We start from the raw sequence: 19,511 nt of genomic DNA, 5'->3' as shown, positions 1-19,511 counted from the left end.
CAGCTCTGCCTGTGCCTCAGTCCAACAGTCTGTAGAGATTTCACCAGGCTCTGTCCAGTCAATAAGTCATCTCCTCTGGGTCAGGTGATATTTGGTCCAATAAATTATAGCCAGGGATGGAGCAAGGTCATGCCACGCACAGATGACTAACTTAAGCACTCACTGTCTGAGAGACAACTTCCAGAGGAGAAGTGTGAGGCCTCCTGAGATGTCTGGAATGTTGACATTGCTGCTGTGGGCATGTGCCTAGGACCCAATGCGGCTTGATGTTGATACCTTCTGACTTAGCATACTCACAACACAGCTGTCATTAGCTCTGGCAATTGTTTGTGCATTTGGAACTTGGTTTAGGGAGAGTACTGTCCAAAGAAAGCCCATTATTAAATTGATCAGTTGTTTATACTTGATAATCAATAAACACCTGTCATTGACAGATGACACTTGGTTTCAGTTGATGTGCTGGCTTTCTGAATCAGATGGGCAAATTAGTGGTCTTAGGCATCTCTTTCAATTTTAATGTATGGACTAGAACATGTATGGAACAAATTCTTATTTTCCATGAGCAAAAGCCCCTATTTTAAGTACTTTGCGAATGAGATTCCTTAGTCACTGGTGTAGTGTGTTATTGTAGTTCATGTGCATTTAATGTTGTCACTGAGGCTTTCCATAATAGGCTTAGAAGGAAAATGACTGTGTGATTCAAGTTAGATTGAGAAGCAATGGTCATCTGCAGAAGAAAGGACCAGAGCCTGAGGAGTATTATAAAGTAAGGAACCATGTTTTCTTCTCCTTCATTCAGACTGGATTCTAAATCATCATCCTAATTCATCAGGTAAGAAGGGGATTTCAATGCACTTTTTGCTTTAACCAAGGGTATAATTCCAGCACCATTATGACATGTTCATCTGTAATGTGTAGAGATGAGATACTGATTAGGAATACAGAGCTGGTGATTTCAATCTGCACTCACTAGATTGTAAAACTCCATTGAGAGAGAGGACTAGGTTGCTAGCTTAGTAGAAAAAGCCCTAGAGGACTGGACTCAGTAAGACAAGATTTGAGTATGTGGGGAGAATTAGTTAGTCTCTGCTAATGATGAGGTAAACACATTTCTTAATAATGAGGTGGGTTACTTTTCACAGCAGTGAGGAGAGTGAATTCTACCATGAGTCCAAACATGTTCCTTCTCCTGACTTCTCTTCCCCTGTCCTTCCTGCCCTAACTCATGACAAAATGTTAAGAGCCAAATGACAATCCTTGAAGTGAGGGACAACCAATCATCATAGCAGATAAAGGTCCCCATGGAAACTTGGTTTGTGTGGCTTTATTCTAAAACTTTATTAGCCTTTATGATTATTTTATTTCCCATATCGTGATTTTTAAGTCCCTAGATCATTTGTCCCTTTGATTTTTTCTCTGACAACATTTCTATACTCAGTCCCTCACTCACCCCAGTTCGAGTACATTTGATGCTCGTCAACATCTCAAGCATATTCCCACATCTGTACCCTTGAACTTTCCTGGTCCTGGAAAGCTCTTCCCCTACATATCAGAGGAGGACTTGGTCCTTCATTCTATTCAATTTTTGATCATTTTCTTCCTTCCCCTGATCACAATATATAAAATTGCAGCTCTGTCATTTTTACATCCTTTTTTCTGGTTTGGTTTGTTTATAGCTCTTATACCCACTTGGCATAAAGTTGTAATATATGTATTTTTTTAAAGGTTTTATTTATTTGAGAGAGAGAGAGAGAGCACCAGAGAGCATGGGAGGAGAGAGGTCAGCAGGAGGGGAGGAGAGAGGTCAGCAGAAGAAGCAGACTCCCTGCCGAGCAGGGAGCCCGACGTGGGACTTGATCCCGGGAGTCCAGGATCGTGACCTGAACTGAAGGCAATTGCTTAACCAACTGAGCCACCCAGGCACCTAATATATGTATTTTTAAATTCTCTCCCCTTAGGAGAATGTAAAGGTCTATAAGGGCAAGGGATTTGTTAATTTGGTTCACTATTGTGTACTAAATCCTAGAATACTGCCCGGCACACAGTAGCTTCTCAATAAATACATATGAATAAATAAATGGGAAAAATAAAATTATAGACATATTTTACATTTGCATCAGGAAATGCATTACATTTGTATTACCTAAGTAGCATATTTTATTCACGGATGTAGGATATTAGACCAGTAGTGAATTCTATGAGTAGGATAACTTAAATTTGATTTCCATCAGGTATCTATTTGATATATCTGCCAATATTATTTTTTTGTCATTTATCATTTTGTCTTTATAGCAAGGATTCTGGACTCAATATATCAACTTGTCCTGTGACTGTGTCCCAATTTCTATTTTGTTTTCAGGTCACCAATTATGAAAACATAGGAAACATAGGAGAAGAAGGAAAAAAGTACATTCTATTCTCACATGCAAAATTTTAGCTCCATTAACATCAGGGATAAAGACTTTTTACTTTTCTATTTAGAGAGTCCTTAAAACAAAGGGTAGAAAGCACAAAGTCGTTCTAGATCAGCAGTTCTGAGGCACTTGACTTTAAAACAAGTGATGAGCATAGAAGATTAGCTATGGAACGAGAGTTAGGCAGAAGCGCAAGGGGGACATGGCTTGTCTTTAAGATTTTCCCTGTATTTAAGTTTCTTTCATGCGTCAAATGTCGCATATCTCTGGGATTGTTTCTCGTTGTGTATGGTTTCTGTATCATTCTCATCCCCACTTCTCTTGACACTTCTTTGATGGAACCTCGTTCTTTTAGAATATGGAGAATTTATGATGATAAATGACAACTACTAATAATGCATTAGTCACTATCAAATGATTCAGATTATTATTAAATAACTGTTCAGATAATTGAAATGATTAACAATTACTCTGACAAAATCAACTTTTGCCACCGAACTGATAATAATAGGAGAGGCTCCAAGGTCTACAATCCAGTTAACATAAATGTGTTCTTCCAGTCTTCTGATGATGGTGTATATATTTGGCATTACTAGTACTCAAACTTATTTATTGAATGCTTTATGATGACTCTTATGGCACCACAAAAATTCAGATCTTGTTAAGGATAATATTATAAACTGACATAGAAGGAGAATTTAGCCAGGTCATAAGTAGTAGGAAACGTTAGGGCTTAAAGCAAGGGGAAGATAGCATATGACTGACCAAAGAATACCTTCAATTTTCCCAAATGGAGAATTATTGTTCACCATCTTATCCCACATTATTTTTTTTCCAGAAAGCAGCCCATTTTATTATCAACTAGCAAGTTTAGAAGTTTAGTGAAGAGGGTGGTGTTTAGTTCTGATATATAGGTATTTATAAAAAGCAAATAAACAATGGCAATGATAATTCCTATAGCTCTTTTAGCTTTGCATCAATTTTCATCTCTGTATCATCCTAGGTTATAGAGATCTTAGCTAGAAGCTAACTGTATCCACTGCTGGTGTCCAAAAGGAGCTAATGAATAGGGATGGCAGCTACCAGGAGCTAATTTTGCATGAGGGACTGAGACAATACATAGGACACAATTGTTTTATTGATGAAGTAGTTTATGATTGTCACTAATGTTTGTATCTCTAGTCAGTCATTCTATTGCTATCTCAGAGCTTAACAAGATGTAGTTCTGAGTCCTAGTTGCAGATCTGCTGTTGACTCAGAATAAAGAGTTAGATACTGACTTTATTTCTGGATCTTCCCCCCCCCCCTTCAAGATGAAGAAAATGCCTTGCTGGGATACATATTCAGCTACTTCTTCTAAAGAAACAAAAACTAGCATTATGATCAAAACAAGGGTAGGTAGTTTAAAATTTAAAGCCACAGATGAATTTGTTATAGATTGTTAGAATGACAAAATCATTTTATAAATAATGTAGTTACTCAACATGGTCTAAATGAGTTTTTACATCATTTTAGCAGTACAAAACAAGCATGGATTTCACTTACACTTGTCTAACATTCCTTTATCTCTTCTTCCTCTCCTGACCCCCACTTTCTTCTTCTATCAATTTCCTTCAGGCTTTTCATTTATCTGCTAGTGATATCCTTCCTGCTTCAAAGTCAGGAAAAGTGGGATTTCTCATATCAACTCCAGGCAGCATCTTGCAGTTTCTTCTTTTGTGAAATGATGGGGAAGGTGACTTACTTCTTCATATCTAATTTAAGATGTTGATTTTGCAAAGGAACTCTACAGCAGTGGTTTCTATTTCTACGCTGAGTTTCAGATGTTGGTTGCATATCTATTTTTGTTAGTTTGTAAAGGGAGGTAAGTCTCTGAACAGATTGGGAATTAGAGATTCTATAGGCTTTAAAAAAGAAAAAACTCTTTCATTTTTTGCTAGAGGAGTTAGTGGCTGATTTTAAAACTTAAAATGAGCTTCATATTTCTGTTCCTTGGGGGCTTATTCTGCATCTTCTAATGACCAATATGTGCAGTCTTAAAGTGAGTTCCATGTTTTTCTCAGTTTTAGTATTTCTTCCTCACACAGCTGTCAGTGGTGCAGCGTGTGGGCTCATCTGTGGGCAGAAGCGCTCTCTGGGTGGGCACTGTGTGTGCCCTTGAATGCAGATGGTGCTCAGGGGATGGATCAGGCTCTTCTCTTTTCTCTCTCCTCCCACTCTGCCCTCTAATAAAAATTTATTCTCACTTTCTATCATGGGGAGTTTGATTAGCCTCCAGGTTCCATTCTCTCTGTTTACAAATAAATAAATAAATAAATAATTTGTCTGGAAGTGACACAAATGGATAATCTAAAGTCCTAAACCAGGCAGGGCAGGGAGGTTGGTGATGTAGACAAACCTGAGGAGAATGGAAGCTTGAAACATCATTGTTGAAGAAATATGGAACTTTCTCCAGAAGTTCTTTCCAATAGCACATTTACAATCCTGAGTGAGTCCTAATGCTGACTTTGTTTGACAGCAGTGATCAAATGAATTATAGGCTTTGGGGTATTGCAGACCTCTGAAGTCAAGGTTATTTAGGTTAAATTACCTTCAAAATGTGCACATACCTCACTTTCCAAGTACTGGAAAACAGACAGGATGGCAGTTTAGAATTATAAGTATATAGAGTGACTAGATATTCTTAAGGAATATCTATTCCTGGATAATGCCAAAGTCTATTAGAAGAAACCAATTTGCTCCCCATGCAGAATTGATAACTTCTGTATCAATATCAATAGAACATATTTTAATTTGAGCTAGAGAGCAATGGATCTTGTAGGAAGACCAGGAAAAGGCAAGGCTCTATTTGGAATAGTTATGGGAAAGCAACACTTTAGAAAAGAAATTAGACTTTGAAAATGGTGTATGCTTCTGTAGAGGGGAGAGAGGATTTGTTCTCTACATGGCTAACATGGTTAACATTCATTTACGTTTTCATCTTCCAGCAAGATAAACCAGAACTGTATTAATTTATATATTTGTTGGCATCAGTTCAGGTCCTCTAGTAAGTGGCTACTGTGAAATTTAGTAAAAAGAAGGCTCATTTAAGATACTCTCCCTGTTAGGGAGAGACTACCCCAGCAGGAAGAAGAACACCTCCCGCCAAGTAATGGCCTAGCCTGTGAGAGACTGTCACAACCTAACCAATGAAAAGTCACTATACTTTGAACTTCCAGTTACTCCAATGGACCTTTTGTTTACAACAGCCCCTCCAAGCTTCCCCCTTTCCTCTATAAAATAGCTATCCTCTCCTTTGTTCTCTGGGGTGCCTATGGTTTTGCCCTAGCTTGCTTGGCAATTCTGCACTGCAATTCTCTGCTATTCACAAAGAAACCCATGTTTGCTGATGAAATAACTGACAATTGTCTTCTTAAGGTTAATATCCTGACAGAATTAGAGGTGCAAGAGATTTACTGGGGTTGGAGGTGGGGGGCGCTGCAAAAGTTAACGAGGTAGGGAGAGACTGTAGAATGTACTGCATGCCCCACTCAGGTGGAAAGAGAGGGGAAGAAAGAATGAGTATGTTAGAAGAGTCAAAGAGTGCCCTACCACTTCCAGAAAGTCTCAATGAGGCCGAGGCGCTGCCTAAAGCAAAAGCAGTCCAATATAGAGGTCCCGCCTGGGACAGAAATCGCTTGTGTTCTGATCCCTCCGCGCCAGGCTCAGCTATTGGCTGGGAGCAGCGGGGGGGGGGGGGGGGGGCCGGGGGCGGGGCCTCCGGGTGCGGAAGTGGCATCAGGGTAAGGTGGGTCGGATGCTGTCAGCTCTCCAGCTCTTTGTGGTGGGTTCTCTCTTGAAGGACGACCTGAGCAGTGCGCCTGTGTTCCTGGCACACTGTTACTATGTTTTCTGTGTCATGCGTTTTGGCTGATTGTAGCCTCTAAGTTCTTCTGTTGAGGCCTGAGAGTTTTAGCAAATATTTCATTAAATCTCATCCATTTATTTCTCTCTGAAATTGGCATCTGTACCCAAATCGCTCTGCCCTTTTGGGCTGTCTGTTTCCATACGATGTGTGACTTCAGGAAAATGTGTCTGAGAGTCGTGACTGATCTCCGTCCCACAGCTGAGGCTGTGCAGAATATGTGCTATTTCTGATATATATATTTGCTAGCATATTTCCTAAATCTTTTCTTTAAAGTATGTCACACACTGTTTACCAAGTAAGTCCGTCCTTTTCTCCAAGATCAAGAGCAGTTTTTAGGAAGTGCACCCCCCACCCCAGCCTATTTGAGGGAACAGAAGGGACAGGATGCTGGCTCTGGGTGGGAAGAAGATAGATAGCTTTTCTGCCTGTAAGCCCGGTTCTCCTTCCCAAGATGGCAATAGTAACATTCCAATTCTAATACATTCCCATCAGGAGAAAGCATCTGAGATCTCTGACTCAACTCTAAATCTAAGTACACCATAGGGCCAGCATGTCTGAGAGGGATGCTCAGCCCATAGACACCTGCAGCATTTCATCTGCTTCTAGAAAGTAGCGAACTGGTAAACCAATTGTCAAGGCAGATATAAATTGCCCTAAAGTGGCTCCTGGGTTTTGCTCACTTCTTCCTCTCCGAGTTCATCAGGACAGAATATTTTCACTCTGAGAGGGAAGAACTGTGAAGAGGCATTGGGAAAGCAGCTTTTAGCATTGAAATGACACTTTTCTAGATTAAAAAAAAAATTGTATCCCTTGCCTTTTGCGTTGTTCCTAGGAAGATGTTGCTGCGGCAGAGGTCGAAGAGGTTGCTGCCCGTGTTCTCCTCAAGGATTTTGATGGATTCCTTTCATACATTGAGGTCCTTCATCCATTTTGAGTCTATTTTTGTGTGTGGTGTAAGGGAATGGTCCAATTTCATTTTTCTGCATGTGGCTGTCCAATTTTCCCAGCACCATTTATTGAAAAGGCTGTCTTTTTTCCATTGGACATTCTTTCCTGCTTTGTCGAAGATTAGTTGACCATAGATTTGAGGGTCTATTTCTGGGCTCTCTATTCTGTTCCATTGATCTATGTGTCTGTTTTTGTGCCAGTACCATGCTGTCTTGATGATGACAGCTTTGTAATAGAGCCTGAAGTCTGGAATTGTGATGCCACCAACGTTGGCTTTCTTTTTCAATATCCCTTTGGCTATTCGAGGTCTTTTCTGGTTCCATATAAATTTTAGCATTATTTGTTCCATTTCTTTGAAAAAGATGGATGGTACTTTGATAGGAATTGCATTAAATGTGTAGATTGCTTTAGGTAGCATAGACATTTTCACAATATTTATTCTTCCAATCCAGGAGCAAGGGAAAAAATGAACTACTGGGATTTCATCAAGATCAAAAGCTTTTACACAGCAAAGGAAACAGTTAACAAAATCAAAAGACAACTGAAAGAATGGGAGAAGATATTTGCAAACGACATATCAGATAAAGGACTAGTGTCCAGAATCTATAAAGAATTTAGCAAACTCAACACCCAAAGAACAAATAATCCAATCAAGAAATGGGCAGAGGACATGAACAGACATTTCTGCAAAGAAGACATCCAGATGGCGAACAGACACATGAAAAAGTGCTCCATATCACTCGGCATCAGGGAAATACAAATCAAAACCACAATGAGATATCACCTCACACCAGTCAGAATGGCTAAAATCAACAAGTCAGGAAATGACAGATGCTGGCGAGGATGCGGAGAAAGCGGAACCCTCCTACATTGTTGGTGGGAATGCAAGCTGGTGCAACCACTCTGGAAAACAGCATGGAGGTTCCTCAAAATGTTGAAAATAGAACTGCCCTATGACCCAGCAATTGCACTATTGGGTATTTACCCTAAAGATACAAATGTAGTGATCCAAAGGGGCACATGCTCCCGAATGTTTATAGCAGCAATGTCCACAATAGCCAAACTATGGAAAGAACCTAGATGTCCATCAACAGATGAATGGATCAAGAAGATGTGGTATATATACACAATGGAATACTATGCAGCCATCAAAAGAAATGAAATCCTGCCATTTGCAACAACGTGGATGGAACTAGAGCGTATCATGCTTAGCGAAATAAGTCAAGCAGAGAAAGACAACTATCATATGATCTCCCTGATATGAGGAAGTGGTGATACAACATGGAGGCTTAAGTGGGTAGAAGAAGAATAAATGAAACAAGATGGGATTGGGAGGGAGACAAACCATAAGTGACTCTTAATCTCACAAAACAAACTGAGGGTTGCCGGGGGGAGGGGGTTTGGGAGAAGGGGGTGGGATTATGGACATTGGGGAGGGTATGTGATTTGGTGAGTGCTGTGAAGTGTGTAAACCTGGTGATTCACAGACCTGTACCCCTGGGGATAAAAATATATGTTTATCAAAAATAAAAAATTAAAAAAAAATTGTATTATGGGTGGATTGAAGACTAGAGATTTAAAAACTGGCTTTGGGATGGCTCTTTTGAAAATGTCCCCTTTCTGATGTAGTTCCTCTAGAATTTAATCTCATGTCTATTAAAGCCAGATCTTCCTTCCTTTATCCCAGAATCAAATCTGTATGTGCTTACTTGTGTAGACCCTTGGCGAAGGGTTTTCCTCCAAATGACCTGGGGACCACTCCCTTCTGCAGAGGTAGGGATGGCTTTCCAGAGATGAAGCTTCTTGGGTTAAAGTAAATTACTGTGAACATTAAGATGATTAGTATTCTTACAACTTGTGTTAGTGTACAGCTAATAAAAATGTTTTGGAGACTCAATTCTAAAAAGCAGCTCATTATTCTGTTTTGGGATGCAGATCAGAAAATTGGTTGCAGCTATCACTACTTTTTATCCATATCATTCCAGCTGAGCTACCAAAGAAATCTATTAGACAAGAATCATACTTTTCTCTTCTCTTCAGTGCTCCAGTGAAACTCTTGTCAAAAAGAATTGTGTCAAGTTGGTGCCCAGGGCAAATGTTTACTGTTGTAACAATTCTATAAAAGCAAGTTTGGGACCTGAGAACACATGACCTGAAAAATTGCTGATGAACATCTGCTCTATATAGGACCACAAGTGTGGGTCTCTGTGCTACAGTGTACTCAGATAGTTGGTTAATAGGCAGAAATTTGATTTAGTGCTATTTCCCTAAAAGGCAGCACTTGAGAGTCATGTTCTGCTTAAGACCTCAGGCAGACACTTAGCATGCTTCTTGGTTGCCCATCTGCCCTTAAAAATATGCTATTTCTATTATTTAAAAAAAGGGAAGATTCTGTAGTGGAAAAATCTGAGTATTTCTGGAACTCAGAAGATTTAATACTGGATGTATTACCCTTGAGTTAATTGCCAAGTAGTTTTGGGTGAACCCAGGTTTTTTTTTTTAATTTGAAATTGGATTCCCTAATGGAGTTAATGAAGTTATAATTTTGGAGAAAGGGAGTTGATTCTTTATAACAGCACATATAAAACTAGGTCTTCATTTTAGTTCCTTACCAAATCTTTAAATTGAGTCCATATTTTACTCTATTTAGTTTGCTATTCTTCTTTTGGCACTTTGGTGAAATAGTACATATTTAAAGATTGGTATTTTGGAACTCTGCAAACCACATAAGTGTTTTTGCTGGGAGAAGTTATTTCTGTTAGTTGCCTTCTTTACTTACAAGTTGACTGTAAAACATCATGAAGTTTATGCCCTATATAAATTGCTTTAATTATGTTGGGTTTATGTAACTTTTTCTTGTTTGTATAGGCTAAATGGGTGCATGAATTTTTTTTTCAAGGACTCAGGATGCCAGTTCAATGCTACAGAAAGAAATACAACTACATTTAAATGAAAGTATTTAGTCTTACTGGCTTTAATTAAGTCTTGATCACCAAGATCATTGTCTTTGCATGACAATAATTCATTTTGGTAATTAAGTGGGAAGAATAGACTGGTATTCTCATCAACGCAGTCCCAGATGGCAAGTGTAATTCTTAGACTTCTAGTTTACCAACATAAGAATTCTTCCTACCCTCTCCTCTGTCCTACAGAAACAAACATGGCCCAGATGCTGTGATAAATGTGTGGGATTCATCCTATATTCTTGTAGGAACATTTGTCATGGCCAACTCTAATTTAAGACCAAGAAATGCTTTCAGCTGCTTTTATCCAGTTGCTAAATCAAATAACAGTATCAGAAAGAAATTCGAGGAATTTTGATACGACTGAGGAAATAATACATAATGAAAAGCTCAGTATCAAATAAAAATGCCAACATAATACCTACAACACTCATTTTTGTTTGCTTAGTATTTTTCAGTCAGATAGGACTTTGTCAAATAAAATATAACAAAACTTCCAAGAAATTTAAAAAGCTAATCATTGGCTACTTTAATTATATGATTTTTGTCTGGTCAGCTGATAAGAGAGTTGCATGTACTACTGAAGCTCCTTCTGGACATCCTCTGTTATGAATATCTCTTTGTCCTTTTTGTTTTAATATACTTCCCTTTTAGTGGTCTTAATCATTCACAGTACATTGAATATGACTAAAACTAAAGAAATGTCACACTTGCGTTCCTTATTTATAAACATTTTGGGGTTGGTGATAGTGTCGTCATGGTGAAAATCCAGACCTCGCAAAACTCCTGTGCTATTGTATAATATGTAACTCTTGGTTTGTCAGAGACTTGAGCTATTTTATTTTAGTAAATATTTATAAACCATTCAGAAAGTGTCCTGTTGATGGCATGAGGGACATTTTATTCATGAGTAGATAAGAAGATGACAAAAATGTTGGGAAGAAGAGGGTAAAACAGAAAACACTTAGGGTAATCCCACTCTGCCCAATGTTTGCTGTTCATTTGCGTGTATTAGCTGGATTATTTAGAGGCTTACTGTATGCAAAATTTGGGGTTAAACAGGTGAAAAACATTATATGACCAGTTCAATGCTACAGAAAGAAATACAACTACATTTAAATGAAAGTATTTAGTCTTACTGGCTTTAATTAAGTCTTGATCACCAAGATCATTGTCTTTGCATGACAATAATTCACTTTGGTAATTAAGTGGGAAGAATAGAAAAGTAGGAAAGTATTTATGTGTTAAATATGATGAGTTTCTTGGGTGAATACTATAACCAATGGTACATAATTGTCATTAGTGAGAATTGGAATTATATATTTTCTAGGCTGTAACAAAGTACCACAAACAGACCTCAATATACACTATCATAATTCTGAAGCCCTGGAATCTGAAATCAAGATGTTGCCAGGGCCACCCTCTGAAACCTTGAAAGGAGATCTTTCTGTGGTCTTTCCTATCTTTGGTGATTTGTTAGCTGTTCTTGGCGGTCCCTGGCTTGCGGCAGCAGCACTTCAAGGACACTCTTGTCTCAGTGTCTTTGCAGAAGGCTCTTGTCTCTGGGTCTTCACACAGTGTTTTCTCTTTGTGTGTGTCTATTTTTGTCTCTAAGAACACAATTCATACTGGATTAAGGGCCCACGCTTCTCCAGTGTGACTTCACCTTATCCGGATTACTCCAAAGACCATTTTCAAATAAGGTCACATTCATAGGAACTGGGGGCCAGGACTTCATACCTTTGGGGGGGAGGGAATACGTTCAATCCAAAATCTACGTGTTTTGATTTCTCCAATGTAAAGTATGTAGAGCAAATAGGAATTCACTGTGAAGATATTGGGAAGTGATCTAATACATGGGAGACTGGAGGACTGGGCTAGGAAAATGGATGGGAATCAGGGGTCCTCTGGGGGAAGAGCAGGCAGAATTGCAGCCAAGGTCATGCCACAGGAAGAGTCTGACCTCTAGTCTGCCCCCACGCCATGATTAGTCTGACTTCAACCATCTCAGGAAAGGATGTCTGATTGAATTTAGGAACCCGACTGTGCCAAGAGTGAGCTGAGGAAGAATCTGCCACCCTCAGCTTATGAAGTGGGAGGCTGCAGTGGGAGAAAGTTGGAACTACTTTCTTGTGAAAACTGTAGTCAGTTGGGAATTTTCTCAAAAGAATGATTGCAGTGCCAATAGGAAGAAGAAAGATCCAGATAGCGGATCACCAAATATGACAAATGTTTGCTGCAGGAAGGTAAAGCCTATGGCACCAAACTAAAACAATCAACTTCTCGGGGATTAAAATGAAACTCAAATTCATGAAAAAGCAAGATTGGGCTTTGTTTTCTAAGTTACCCATCAGCTATCAGTACTAGAAGGAATGTCAGTAACAAACACAAATAATCTTAAAACATAGAATTAGAAGATACAAATTTTCGGAGGAAAAAACTGTAATGGGATTCTCTTATGTAAGGACAACGGAAGGAAGGGGGTGGCATCTGATTCTTTAGGGGCTTGGTTTTTTATAGCAGGTGAAGTTACTATGTTTATACAAACCACGGGAAAACTTTAACTAAAAGTAGAGAATCTTCTGGATCCAGGTGACTAAATGCTATACCAAACTGGGTAAAGGGCATCTTCTTTTATTCCCATGAAATTTTGGCTGAGAACCAAGTGGGTCACCTGTGGGTGGCAGTCAGTTGTCTTAGGAGGAACAGTGTCTTCACAAAGCTGCTAGCAGCAGACACAGCAGAAGCACATGTGATATATTATCATGAGGGTTCCTCCAAATAACTACAAAGATGCTTAGGAAGGATGAGAGCTATCATGAAGATGGGATTGCTGGCTACAGAAGAAGAGTACAGATATTTTAAAAGTAAAAGTTCCGTTTATTTCTAATAAAGGATGCTGAGCATACTGCCCAATATAATGCTTCCCCTCTCTGTGAAGAACCGAGATGTAAAAATGTACCAAATGATTAGTGTGTACTTTTCTGGTAACCCTTATAATTATGGTCATGTCCTATCCTTGGGGGTCATCAAACTATGGTGCTCAGCACCTGCCAGGTTACTAGCATCATTTCAAGAAGAGCTTATTCCCAGCTATCTATTATTTCTTCATAAAACCTCTAATGGCCCTTGGTCTTAAGAAAACCCTACTGTCTAATTCCAAGGTGAACAGAATAGGTCAGAAGTCTGTCTTGAGTCTCCTCTGGGAACCACTGCATCCAATAGATAAGACTGTCTTAAGCACTGGTGTCAGGACTGCTTTACTCAGCTCAGCTTCATGGTTTAGGAAGGAAAATAGATCTGAGCAAATGATACTGTTACTCACACTAGCTGGGTCACACTAGCAGTATTCAATTCATCAACTCCCCTCATTTGTTTCCTTTTGTGTATCCACTATATTTCAAAGCTGAGAAAGTTATAACGCAGCCACAGACCTGATAAATGTTTCCTTTGGTGCCAGGTTTTCTAAAATGTGTTTTTCTGCAATCTGAACCTCTAAAGCATGGTTAAGTCAGATTATAAGATTGTTAATAATGAGGTTTGAACATATTTAAAGAGGAAATAATCATATTCAACATAATCTAAAATTTTTATGAGAAGAAGAGAGCTAACAAAAGAAGAACTAACCAGGGGCACCTGGGTGGCTCAGTGGGTTAAAGCCTCTGCCTTTGGCTCAGGTCATGATCCCAGGGTCCCAGGATGGAGCCCTGTCTCGGGCTCTCTGCTCAGCAGGGAGCCTGTTTCCCCTCCACCCCAACCACTCTGCCTTCCTGTGATCTCTGCCTGTTAAATAAATAAATAAAATCTTAAAAAAAAAAAAAAACTAACCAATGAATAATTTAATGGTGGTACCTTGATTGTAGATGTAAGTGAAATTCTTCCTGAATTTGTAATTTGGTATTTTTAGATTTTGATGAAAAGGGAGTTTAATGAGGGTCATTTTATTTAACTAACTATTCTTTAGAAGTAACTTAAGGAGGATCTAAATTCTACAAGTGCGTAGATGACGAATGAAAGTTTGGTTGCTCCCGTGGCAACACTGGCATTTAAGTTACCTAAAATTATGCTATGTTATTATATACCTGCTTAGATTATATAAAGTTCAAAAGGATTTTATATTGATTATAGACACCTGAATAATTGGAATCTTGTATTAGATTGGCCTGGAAGTTGAATTTATAACCAGAGGAATGTCATTATCTTATGAAAAGGGTAACCAAGAAGGTGATCTGATAATATTCATTCATTTAAAAAACATCAAATAAGCAGCTGAAATCTTAATCGAGTGCTTGAAATGTGAACTAAGCATCAGGGTAACTAGACTAAATATTTTGGTTAAGAATTATGTTATCAGGTAAAATTTTTATTAGAGAAAAACTGCGTTAAATTAGACTCTTGATGTGACTCAGTGTACCAGTCAGAGATTCATAAGAAACGGGCAACACTCAGTCAAAAAAGAATCTAATACAGGGAATCAAGAAATTTATGGGATCCTTCAGAGAGTTAAGAGAAATTAGTTCAGGTTAACATGACTGTAGCTCAAATCCAGTGGCCATGAATCAGCTTGTGCCCATTATCATCTCTGATACTATCATCTCAAGCTCCTAGAGCTGGTGACGAGAGCCTCAGATGAGGATCCCACTGGCCACAGAAACCAACGTGGGTCTACTGTACTGGCCAGTCCCCACAGCAGTAGGAGGTACTCTCTGTCTCACCTCCATTTTCCAGATCTCCCCAGAGACTATCTCATTGGTGGAATGTATATCACACATAACACCTTCCTGCTGGGGAGACTGACAAATGCATGGTTTGCCTCCCAGGCCCTTTAATACAGGGGGCTTCATAGAAGGGGATGAAAATGGATGCTAAATCCACACCTAGCACACTTAGTCTGGTGTGTGTGTGTGTGTGTGTGTGTGTGTGTGTGTGTTTTAAAGATTTTATTTATTAGTGAGAAAGAGAGAGAGAGAGAGAGAGAGAGAGAGAGAGTACAAGCCTGGGGTGGGGGAGGCAAAGGGAGAGGGAGAAGCAGACTCCCTAGGAAGGCCAACTAGGAGCCCCACATTGGGCTTGAGTCCTGAGATTATGATCTGAGCCGAAGACAGATGCTTAACTGACTGGGCCACCCAGGCACCCTGATTTTGAAGATTCATGATAGCCTACAATAAGTTTTTTAGGAAGGTAAACAAAAACATCAGGAAAACTTCCTCAAACTATTTTACATTCACAAGTGTCTAAAGCTTAACTTTGTCAGAACATATTCTTTGTCAGAACAGGCGTCCATGGATTAAAGGGCTTTAGACATATAATCCAAAATTTAGTTTTAAATAAAATTTTATCTTCTGTGTTTAGTAGAAGGAGGAATATTACCATTTGATTATAATGTTCCTGATGACGCTGGATCCAGCTTTACTTAATTTCTTGTTGTATTTCAAGATAATAGATTAAAGATGCTGATGCTGATGATAATTCAATGTTTATTGAGCATTTACTAAGTTTTAGGTATTTCATAAACATAGCTTATTTAATTTTCACAACTACCCAGTGAAATGGCATACTATTCACTCCATTTTACCATGAAGAAACTGAGAATTACATTAATTACCTTGTCCAGTGTCATGTAACCCACCAAATCTTATTATCGTGTCTTCCCCATCTTGGCAAATATTGTCACCTACCAAATTTCTCAAGTCAGAACATTCAGGGATCACCCATATTCCTTTTTCTTACATCGACATCAACCCCATCTGCAAGTGTTGTTGCCTCTACCACCAAAAGATGTTTAAAATCTGCCTTCTCTATCACTTCAATTATCACTCTAGTCTAAGCCACCACCATCTTGTGAATACCTCACAAATCCCTGGCTAGTCACCTCATCACTATTCTTGACTCTCTGCAACCCCTTTTCTGTTCTGCAGTGAGAATGAATTGTTCTGCTTAAAACATTTGATTGGCTTCCCATTATACTTAGAATAAAACTCAAACTTCTTACATGATGTTTCTCCTACTTAGCCTTACAAACTCATCTCATATCTCTCACTCTTACCCACTACGTCCCGGGCACACTGACCTTATTAGTTTGCCAAGGCTGCCATAACAAAGTATCCAGATTGGATGACTTAAATGATAGAAATTTATTTTCTCACAGTTCTGGAGGCTAGAAATTGGAGATAAAGCTGCCAGCAGGGTTGGTTTCTTCTGAGTGCCTTGAGGAAAAGATGTCTGCCAGGCCTCTCTTCTTGGCCTGTAGTTGGCCATCATCTTCCCCTGTCTTTGCATCATCTTCCTTCAGTATATGTCTGTGTCCAAATTTCATCTTCTATAAGACCACTAGTCCTATTGGTTTAGGACCTCATTTTAACTTAAGTACTTCTATAAAGACCCTGTCTTCAAATTTGGTCACATTATGAGGCACTGGGGATTAAGATGTCAATGTGAATTTTTGGGAGGACATGATTAAGAACATAAAAGTGATACTTCCATTTTCAGAAAATGTGTCACTCATTCTGATCTTGGGGTCTTTGCACTAGATACGTTTCCTATCTTGAGTGCTATTCATGCTTCTCGCCTCAAGTGTACTTACCATGATACAATAAAATAATAAAATAAAATAAAGTAAAATAAAAGCATCATAGTCAAGAAACCATAGTAGATAGAAGCCAGGCTAGGAGAACATATGGTGATCGTGAGGAAGTTTCCTATGTCCTTCAATGTCACTGTTAATGACAGGTCATCTGCTGGGATTTCCCAAGTCTGCCTATACAGAGGGTCTGTGAGGTACCGGGCATGACTTTCTATGTCTAATTTATAGAACACCTCATTTTACAACATTGGAGCAGACTGTCAATGTTTTGTGAGGGTGCTTAAGGCTCCTTAGTGTGACTGTAGATGCGTTCACTAAGTACCAGGCATAAATGACAAAGCAGAATCAGTTCATACTTCCTGGAATCCCTTGTTCTTTTTTTGCTCAAATGAAGAAAAGAGAAAGTGTTAGGGGCAAAACTGTACCACATCTATTATAGTTGATATATCATGTACATCTGCACCTTGAGAAATGGAAGATATAATCCATAAGAAATTGTTGGTTAATTTGCTGAGAGCTAGTTTCTCTAAGAGTCACGTATTACTATACAGGGCAAAAAGGCTATCTGAGAGGAACTCTCCCACTAGTTTCCATGGACACAGAAATTGCTTCAGTGTTTGCTATATTTCAGTGCACAACATTTCCAAATGGTATTACTCCATTTCTGCGTGGAATCAAGCTTGATGTTGACTTGAATATGAGCAAAGAATTATACAGAAATTACAGTATTTTACTCTCAGACATGTTTACTAATTCATTTGCTTGAAGACAGGTGATCTTCATTCTGGCTGAAACGGACTTTGGTATTTGCAAAAGTCAGAATGTAATATTTTATTTTATACTAACCAAGTGCAAATCCTGAATGCCAAATAAATATTGTGCACGCCACCACTCCTGTCAACCCCCGACATCATCCCTCCGTGGCAAACATCTTTAATTGGTCTTGACACAGTTTCCCATCAAACTCAGGTTTCAGGCTCCTTCTAAACACATCACCTAAAACACTTCAGCCAGTTTTTCTTTTACCATTACGTGGGAAATGAGGCCAGCTTACATTTACACAAAATGTAAGTCAGTAGTTTTCAAACTATATAGATTTGTTTCAGGATTACTTAGTCTTCAGTACTTGGATGTCTAATATACTATTCTAAAAGGGACTAAAATAAATAGAGCTTTCAAATGTCACTTGATCACAGAACTCCCCTTCCTACCCCCCCTGCCCTTTTTTTGTACAGAGCCCCTTTTTAATGCAATATCCATAAATTCTTTGTAACACAACTTGGGAAACACTGTTGTTCTGCTTTACCACTGATGGGTTTTTCCACTGAGGCTTTTAATCTTTCTGGGAGATCCAGATGGTCATTCAACGCTTTGAAATCATTGTCTTTTTTAAAATGATACAGATTTGAGTCAGATGCTTTAAGACTGTGCCTAAAATCCAGTCAGATAATGAGCCAGCCCAGTGTATCACAACAATTTTCACATTTCAAAGAGGATTATTTTCTCGCAAACTATTTTCCTTGATCAAACTGTTCTAAGAACTCATACCTCATTTAAGTAGACTGACTACATATTCCAACTTTATGCCTGGGGTAGTCCCAGTTTACACTTGCTTTTCTATTGTAATCATTAACACTATTCTATTTTACCAACAAAAGTGTCCTCTTTGGATGATAAATTAATTGATGATCTCCTTATATTTAATTCTCAATCTATGCTAACATTGGTATTATTACCTCCATTAACTCACGATTAAATTTGGCTTAAGAAGACTGAAAACTGGCTTGGTTTTGCAGAACTGGAACATAGCTGAGCCAATATTCAACCTAGATCAGTGTTACCTCAAAGCTCATGCTCTTGAATGAAGTACTGCACTGCTCATATAAATATCCAGTATCATTTAATAACCATGAAAAATATAGAGGATGTACTTATTCTCTACATTTTGAAGATGAAAATATTGAAAAATCATATGCTGTAATTTATAAATTTGAGGTATATTGTATTGAGAATCTTACCTCTTGTTGTCTTTTATATGGTAATCCCTGCCTTTTAAGGTCATCCCCACACAAAAGGCAGGCCACAATGGCTGGCAAGAATAGCTACAGAAAAGGCAGCAAGTAGGGCCTCATACCAGCTCTGGGCCAATCAGCTGGGACCTAGTAGATCAGGTCACGAGGCAGAGCTTGCTCTTAAATACTTACCTTAGAACAGCAATATGCAGTAAAATTCAGGTAAGTCCAAGTTATTAAAATCAGACCCTTTCGTTTTATAGGGAACTAGAAGGACCTCAGATGAGCAAATACTTAGTGTACAAGTAGGATATAATGATGACTCAAGGTCATTCTCATGAAAATACTGAGAACAGTCTCATTTTCTAAAAATTGGAGTCACCACCATTGGCAGAATAATTGAATGTTAGAATGTTAGATTTGTGAAAATATATTGGAGTCATCCATTCTTTTGAGTATTTAATGATCCATTTAAGCTTAAGCTATACGCGCTTCAAAACAAAGCCATTCATTTTGCTATCATAGGGGTTTCTACTTTGAGAAAATTCTGTAGAAAGCTGTTTCTATTTTAACAACATTCTTTTAAGTGTTAATCCCATTTTACTGTCTAGTCTAGATCAGGGTTTCTCAACTGTGGCACTATTGAGATTTTTGGACTGGTTAATTCTTTGCCTTGTGTATTAT

This window comes from Mustela nigripes, chromosome 1, assembly GCF_022355385.1.
Source record: "Mustela nigripes isolate SB6536 chromosome 1, MUSNIG.SB6536, whole genome shotgun sequence".
NCBI lineage: Eukaryota > Metazoa > Chordata > Mammalia > Carnivora > Mustelidae > Mustela > Mustela nigripes.
The sequence above is the reverse complement of the archived record's forward strand: the minus strand, read 5'-3'. Positions refer to the sequence as shown.